The sequence below is a fragment of the Cupressus sempervirens genome, chromosome 6 (genome assembly GCF_028749045.1).
Source record: "Cupressus sempervirens isolate cs-2001-9-10 chromosome 6, ASM2874904v1, whole genome shotgun sequence".
In the NCBI taxonomy this organism is placed as follows: Eukaryota; Viridiplantae; Streptophyta; class Pinopsida; order Cupressales; family Cupressaceae; genus Cupressus; species Cupressus sempervirens.
Genome location: NC_143123.1, coordinates 207,847,001 through 207,856,406, shown reverse-complemented (window position 1 = coordinate 207,856,406; position 9,406 = coordinate 207,847,001).

Here is a 9,406-nt window from a genome sequence, read left to right as displayed (position 1 = left end):
TTACGAATAGCCTCCAACATAGAATCAAACCAAAGATGGAGTAGATTTCGAAGCTTACCCAAAACATAACCTTATCAATTTTTTTAGTTTTTGAACATAAATATGGGTGCCATGGCTTCAACATCAATGGAAACTTATCTTGCCAACACTAAAAACCTTTACACAGAACCCTATTTTTATCATGAACATTTTTAAAAACAACAATAATTTTTTTTGTCATTGGGTAAATTTGAACACCTTGAGACTAATTTTACTTATCATTTCAATTTATCTCATATAAAGTTAAACATTTAAAATTTTTAAAGAAAAATTAAATTACAAAATACACACACACACACACACACACACACACACACACACACACACACACACACACACACACACACACACACACACACACACACACACACACACACACACACACACACACACACACACACACACACACACACACACACACACACACATATATATATATATATATATATATATATATATATATATATATATATATATATATATATATATATATATATATAGTTTTTGATAAGGAAAATGGGTTTTGAAGGGCTCGTGAAACCCTATACATAGCAAGAAATATATTCAATAAAAGCCTAGATCAATAGAAAGACAACGGATAAAAAGTCTAGCAAAAAAGGCCTATTGATCTAGGCTTTTATTGAATATATTTCGTGCTATGTATAGGGTTTCACGAGCCCTTCAAAATCCATTTTCCTTATCAGTTTTTGATAAGGAAAATGGGTTTTGAAGGGCTCGTGAAACCCTATACATAGCACGAAATATATTCAATAAAAGCCTAGATCAATAGAAAGACAACGGATAAAAAGTCCAGCAAAAAAGGCCATTAATAGAAGAATAGCCAAAAACAATAAAACAAAAACTAACAAAGCAAAGAGAACATTAATCCATATTCATAAGGAAATTCACAACCTCATTCTCCAACATGTCCATCTTCCCAACAATCTCTTTGATCTTTGTGAGCTCGTTGTTGTATTTTGAGGCTTTCTTCTTCTTGCTAGCTCTTGTCCTTTCCCCCGAGCCTTTAGTCTCTACCCTAGCACCACCTTCCTCTACAATGATCATCACCTTTTCCATTCCAATATCTTTCGATCTACTAAGAAGAGCCTTGAGGTTTTCATTGAACACCTTTAGAATTTGGTAGCTTTGATTAGCTATGTCCCTTAGAGTAGACTATGTAGCTTCAACTTCATTGGTAAGGTTCAATACCTTAGCTTCCAATCCATAGAAGGCAACCAGGTTCACATACTAGTTGGAATCAACACTCTCCCCCTCCCATGCTACCTTCTTTCCTTCCAACAGATTCATTCTTTCGTTCGACCCAACAATCTGGTGGAAAAGCCATTTTATGAACCTAAAATTGTCCATAATGTTGTTCTTAGCATTACTGAGAACATTAATGTTGTCTTCTTTACTAAATTCACTCATGATTATCATTGTAGGGTCAATAAGCTTCTGAAGATCAACCTTCCCTTTTAGATCCTAATGAATTTGGAGGTTGATTTTTTCTCTTGTTATTCCAAGTTAAATGCTCTCCATGGTCATATTTTTCCAAGTATTCACCCTCCCTTGAGCAGAGGTAGTGATAAAATTTGTTTGGTCTTTCATCATATCATCCATGGGATTAATAGGGCTTTCATTCCCCTATTGGTCTTCTAGACCCATTTCATTGATTGGGCTATGCTCCCTACCCTCTTTTGTTGTAATTGCCTCCTCTTAAATGGACCACTTCTCCTTTTGTTTAGGGGTCTTTCTTTTAACAATAGTGTCTTCCCGCACTTCCATATCCATCTCTTCTCCTTCATCATCCTCATCCTCAGAGGAGGACTCCCTCCCTTTTTTTTTTTCTTCAAGGGTTGCTTGGGATTACCTCTTTTCCTCTATCTTTTTATGGAGCTCATCTTCTCTGTAGTGTCCAACTCCTCCATATCTGTGTCCATGTCCTCATCACTAGCACTAAGCTTATTGTCATACTCACTAGGGTGGTTGAAATGTTTGCCCAGTGAAACTTTGGTAGTCCCTTTTTGTAGCTGGGCTTTGGAAGCTTTCCCCTTGGATATTTTCTTCTTTCTCTTATTTGGTTCAAAGTCCTCATTAGATTCAAGACCTTCACTGCCGTCCTCCTCTAAGGAGTCCTCATATTCTTAAAACTCATCCCCTTCTCCCTTAACATGTTTGGTCTCTATGAACTTCCCCATAATGTTGGCTTTGATATCCTCACAAATAAGGAGCATGAGGTCATTGTGAAGTGGGGGGTTGGTGATGTTGTGATCTCTTACTCCATTAATGTTATTGTTCAGCAAGGAGTAAAGATAAAAAGGAATATAGATCTTCACATTATGCCTAAAGTGATTTTTAAAGGACAAAATGATACAAATAAACCCTAGAAAATGTGCCATCAAGGGTGATGTAACAAAAATATCCCTAAGGATAAACCTCCAAATTTTCTTCAAACAATTGGGCTGGAAGTAAGTAATACCTTTTTTCTTGACCAGTTTCTTCCTCTCCTTGGGCGTCTTCAAGAAGGTTTCAACAATAGAGTCATAGATCTTCCTATCTCTGTAAAAATTCTTCCCTGCTATTAGAATGCCAATGATCTTGGAAATATACTCCTCTGTGATAGAGAAATTTCTTCCATTCACCGTCAAGAAGCCCTCATTCCAATTCTGCAAAAATAGTTGGGTGACTTGAGAATTTCCCTCGTGTAGCCTCTCCAAAAAGGTCAAAATGCCCCCTTTTCCCATCACATCCCAAATACACATTCTCATCCTCCATTTGTCACAGTTTGTTGGCTTCCATTGCCTTCTTTGACCCCCCATTCTCTTTGAAAAATTTGCAGAGCTAACTAAAATTCTTAAAGTGAAGGGAGAAGCAATGAATAAAACCAAAAGGACCCAAAATCTATGTGGAATAATAGCAGAGTGATTGTGAGTACCATCGCCAGCTCTCCCACACCTCGTGATAAAAAAATAAATCATGCTTAACATACATCACTGTCTTTAATAATGACCCCTTTAGTGCCTACCATCACATCATAATTGATCCTTGAAATGACAGGATCATACAAGCTTTCATTCCATTTTTTCAAATTGTGACACATCACAGCCATGTTGGCCATTACATTAGTGGCCACATTGGCTTCTTGATAGGTATGGCTTATAAAATAGTCCTCAAAGGTATTAAGGATAGAGATATTTTCCTTAATAATATTATATATGTTCCAAGAGGGAGTGAATAGGCCTTCAAGGCAATTGAAAATGTTGAGTGGGTCTCCCTCTAGCTAAAGCTTGGAAACACCCCTCTTTGGACAACTTAGCCAACCTAGGATTGCCCTTAGCTATCTCATCGAAATTCTCTTTACTCCACCCCGAAGAGGGAAAGGTCCACCGGTACTTAGCCCTTCCCTTAGTAGAGCCAAGCCCATTTCGTTTCTCTTGTAGAATCTACTGCCATCTTGAACAAGACACCTTTCCTGATTTGGCATTTTCCACAATGGCACTCATTACCTTAGAGGACACCACACCTAAGGGGAGGAGGAATCATGAAAGATCTTTTTGTTTCTTTCTTTCCAAAGTCCCCAAATAATATGAGGAAAGGAAAAGCCCCAGACATAGGAGAACAAGGGAGAAACAAAAGGGGGAGGGGCCCAATGGATAAAGTAGTCAGAGATGTTCCTCAAGAAGGACAAAAACACCCTAACTTTGGAAAAGAAATCAGACTAGACATATGAAGCAAAGGGATAATGGAGGAGCAAATGATCAACAGATTATGCTTCAACTTTACAAAGACAACACATATTAGGGACCATCATTCCCCTCTTGCACATATTATCCACTATAAGGATTCTATTATGCAACACCAACCAGAGAAGAACATTGATTTTAGGAGTGAGGTTGGAGTTCTACAATTTGTTCCAATTATAGGATCCATTCTACTCTCCAAGGCTAGCAAGATAGGTAGAGGCCACCAAGAATAATATCGAAGCATTGCCTTCCCAGATGATTGTTCTAGCTGATTGCTAATTGAAATAAAGTTCAAGAGCATCATAATCTAGTTTAAAGAGGGATCTATCTCTTCCAAATTAACCCAGGCCCCATCCACCCAATAGTCCTCCACTTTTGTTCCAAATCTTGCTTCACAAATGTCCTTCCAATCTTGCAAATTTTCAAAAGAATTGAGGGGGGCTCCAAGAAGCAAGTCATCCTCCCAGAACCTTATGAGGTTTCCCTTTCTAGATTTCAATTTACCGTCATGGTTCTCCTAACTTTCAAAAGGTTATTCCATATATGGATCCATTTGGGATCTCTTCAGAGTGAAGAAAATCAGTCAAACTTGGGGAGTTAAAAAGGTATTTAGACCTTAACACCCTAGACCATTCATCATCACCTGGAAAAATTCTCTAGGTCTACTTAGCAAGGAGTGCATTATTGAAAGGCCTTAATTTCCTAATCCCTAGTTCCCCCTCCTCTTAGGAAGGCACACTTTTTTTTCCAAGATATAAGGGGGATTATTTTATGGTCTTCAGCCCTTGACCAGAAGAACCTCTTTTGAATTTTTTCAATTGCTTCTACATATTTATTTGGAATTCAAAATAGACTTAGAGTATTAGTTGGGAGATTTTTAAGACTAGACTTTATCAATTGAATCTTTCGAGCTTGACTTAGGATAACTCCTTTCCACCCAGCTAGCTTCTTATTGAACCTATCCACTAGTTCTTCCCAAAATAAATCCAGGAGTTTAGCTCCTAGGGGAATTCCTAGATATATTGATGATAACTCTTTAACATCACATGACAAAATATCAGCATTGCTTCTTTGCCTACCTTGAGGTGTGTTGACAAAGAACAAGGCACTTTTATCCTAGTTGATGAGCTGACCTGAGGCCTTGCAGTAGCTATTTAAGAAATACTTTAAAATTATAGCTTCTTTGATGGAAGTCACACCCCCCAGGATAGTGTCATCTACAAATCGTTGATGGAAGAACACTTCAGAACTAGAGGAGGGTTGAATGCCTTCCAAAAAATTGTTGTTGATCTTATCTAAGATCATTCTCCCTAGGCCTTTCTCAAGTATGAAGAAGAGGATCAGGGATAGGGAATCCCCCTACCTAAGACCACATAATGGTTTAAAGAAGGAGGACAAGGATCCATTCACCAAGACCACTATGGAGGCAGAGGACACCAACTGGAGAACCAACTGACAGACATTGTCGTTGAACCCAAAAGAAGAGAGGACCTGCAAGAGGAGATCCAAATCCACCCTGTCATAAGCCTTAGAAAGGTCTAGCTTCAGAAGAAATATTTTCTTATTAACAACCATCATGGAATGGATGACTTCATGGATAAGAGAAATCGAGTCCAGAATCTACCTACCAAGGGTAAAGCCAAATTGTTGAGGAGAGATAATCAGAGGGAAGACTTTCAAGAACTTGGAAGTAAGAACCTTGAGATGATCTTATAGAAAGCATTATAAAGGTTGATGGGCCTAAATTTTTCCATGGACTTAGCTCCAACAACTTTCAGAACCAGAACCAAAAAGGTGGCATTAAGTTCTTTGAGAAGATTCCTCGATCCAAAGAGTTCTTACATTGGTTTCACCACATCCTCCCTAACAATGTCCCATAAATATTGAAAGAAGACCAAGGGGAAACCATTTAGACTAGGGGCATTATCACCATCAAAGGAAAATATCACCTCAACCACCTTCTTCTCCTTAGGAATAGCTTGTAAAGACATGTTAGCCTCATGATCAATAAGAGAATGAATGTTCCTTATAAGAAAATCCTGGTCATACATTGAGAGAGATAAATATGTAGATAGTAATGATTGGAAGAAACTCTTCACAACCATTCTGATGCCTTCCTCCTCCTTTAAGCTTCTACCATTACTCAACAACAAAGAAATGTGATTAGTTGCCTTGTGTTTAAGGGTAGTTAGATGAAAGAATCTCAAATTCTTGTCCCCCTCTGTAAGCCATTTGGTTCTTGATCTTTGCCTCCAAAACATCTCCTCCTTGATGACAATATCATGATAGTCAGAGAGAAGAGCCTTTTCCTTGGCCAAAGAATTATAATCGTACCCTTCTTTTTTGCACCGTTATCTAGATCTTGCTTATTTCATTCTATAATCTAGCCTTAGCTTCAAAGATATTTCCAAAGTCCATCCTGTTCTATACCTTGATATTTTCCTTTATATTCCTCAATTTTTTGGCAACTCAAAACATGGTTGATCCCTTGGTGTTGATAGAACACCATTCCATAATTTCATTTTTGAGACAAGGATGCTCCAACCACATTTTCTCAAATCTGAATAGGAATCTCTTTCTTCTGATAAGAGCTTCTATTCCTAGAGAAATTGGGGAATGATCTAAACCAATCTTGGTCATAGCTAAGAGAGAATAGGAAGAATCTGATAGCTAGTCGAGAGAGATAAGAACTCTATCAAGTCTACCCTGAGTACACTCCTTCCTAGATCTTTTATTAGTCCAAGTAAAATTTGCTTCTTGAAGATCCACATCCAAAAGAGCAAGATCATTTATAAAGCTCAAAAGGTCCATTTAGCTAGCAAGATTGCTTTCAGACCCCCTGCTTCTCATGATTTTTTAAAGGGGTATTAAAATCCCCCATCAAAATACACCTTCCTTCGTCCAAGTTCCCAAGAAGGCCCCTTAACTTATCCCAGTATCTAGCTCTTCCTCTTTTAGAGTTTGGAGCATAAATATTCAAAATAAATCAGCTATCCCTATCCCAAGAATTAACAAATTTCATCAATATGATAATGTACCCTCTAAAAGTAACATCACCATTAACTCAAAAAGAGTTCCAAAGGATAGCCAAGCCTCCTGAGGCTCCATCAAAGTTTGAGCCTAAACAAAAATAGTTCTTGCAGAGATTTAATCTCTCTAGTTTTTCCTTCTACATTTAGTTTTTTGTATCAAACAAACATCTGAATTATGGTCCCTAATAAGGTTCCTTAATATATCATGTTTATGTGGTCCATTCAAACCATGAATGTTCCAAGATATGATCTTCATTTCTTTTTTTGAGAGCAAGCCTCATGGATGGTGATTTGAATCCCATCTGCAATATTCCTATGTGCTTCCTTTTCTCTAATTAGACTGACCCTCTTTCTACCCAAGTGTCTTAGATCTAGCTCCCACATCAGCCTTATTTTTTCTCCTAGTGGTAGCTATTTAGACAAGGGAAGGGTCTCTATTACTTTTCTTCTTATGTTTCTTGGATGTTGCTATTTTCTAATAATTTGAAGGAAATGCCCCTCCCTCACTTTGGATATCACCGAAAACAACATCCTAGCTCAACCATGTATCTCCCAAGACATTACATCCCTGACCCTCCTAAAGCATGGACTGGGCATATCCACTCTCAATCATATCATCTTGGCCCCTGATCTCACCTTCTTCAGAGGTTTTCTCCCCAAGAGAATTTGGGACCACCGAGGGAGTGGCCTCTCCCATTGGGTTGGGAGACCCAACAGTACCCTCCCCTTCAACATTTTTACTGAAGGCATCATTGTCTTTCATAGCCTAGTCCATTATGATATGGTCTAGAATGTCCTTCTCAGGATGAGCAGGGTAGCCTGGAACTGACATTTCCTCAGTTTGATCCAACCCAGTCTCCTTGTAGGCTACCTTCTCCTTAATCCTCCATTCCTTCTTCTGAGCTCTTTTACTCTTCTTAATTTTCTTAATAAAGGGGTAGGCCTTAGCCATATGTCCAACTTTCTTCCAATGGAAGAAAGCAAAAGGAACACTCTCAAAGTCCACCTTCTAAATCCTCTTACCTAGCCTAGACTGGATCTCTACTGCTTTCGACATGTCCTTGCCTTGGTCTACCCCCACACAGATTCTTGCATACATAAGCCTTCTCCTAGAGGTAGTGATTGGGTCAATGGAGAGCAATTCCCCAAACGAGTATGTAATGCCTTTGAAGACATCCTCATACCAAAACTCCATTAGAAGTCCTGGAAATCAAACCCAAACAAGAGCTTGTTTAAAGAAAGAGTCATTAAGATCAAGATTAGTCATACACATTTGGAGTGAGAGGGAGGCCCTCCCTATCACCTAGGGACCCCCACACAATTTTTTGTCTAGATCTTCCTGGTAGGAAAAGTAGAAAGATAGGAACCCTTTTTCCATAGTTGAGATATCGACATTACCCTTAAGGTCTCATTTCTTCTTAGCAAAGATACAAATAACATCTATATTTTTCTTGGGCCTCAAAAATTTTCCTACCAAGGTTAGCTCCATTAAAGTGATATTAGGATCAATGAGCTCGTCAAGGCCTGCAATAACACACATTCCTTTATCAACTTCAAAAATGACCTTGACCTGGGGAAAGGATGACTTACCTATAGGTTTAACCCCCAAAAAGAGAAGACCATGGTTGAGAGCACACTCGCTCATCTCAAGAACATAATGGTCCCTTCTCTTCCCAATAGAATCAGTGTGCACCATGCCAGCACTAGGAATCTTATTAGGTATAGAGTTATCATCTTTTTCTAGGTCAAACTGTTGTAACTGATGGACCCCATCCACTGTTGTCTCCCTTGGTCCAGCTAACTCTGATCTAGTTGCATTCCCATCTCAACATCCTCTTGAATACTCACCTGCAACAATCATGCTCAAACTAGAATTCAAATTTCCATCCGCCATTATTCTTGGGTTGTTGCTATGATCACTATTTTTAACCAAAAAATTGTATTTAACATATATTCAAAATATTTTAGTATAAACATTATATTTCACTTAATTAAAAAATTGAACATTTTAATTTGTAATATTAATTTCATACTAATTTTTTAGTTATAAATATTAATTTGTCATACATATTATTTTTTTTCACTTTAATATTTTAGTTTAGAATGTAATAAAATATTTAATAACTTATTTAAACTAACTTTAAATAAAATTTTAGAAATAAAATGATTATAATAATATTTCATATTTATTTAATATATTTTCTCGATTGTATGCCTGTCATCATCCTTGTGCAGGGTCATGTTCATCTTCTCTCTGTTGTTTGAATTTTATGGGATGCCAAGTGAGATAATTTTAATATATTTTTATTTAAATCATAATATTTTTATAAAGAAAAAATAATAGCTATAAGTAAATAAAATCGTATGATTTTTTTTTTGATAGGTAAATGGTCAAAGCCTAGGTTATTTATTATTATTATTAAGATTAATTATTATTATGTGTTAATCACGAGTAGATTTGAACCCAAGACCTCCACGACAAGAGGCTCGCAATTTACGGATGCATTGTAGGCTCTTGCCTAAAATCATATGATTTTTTTACTATTTGTTAATATATAATTATTATATAATTAAAAATTAATTAAAAAATTA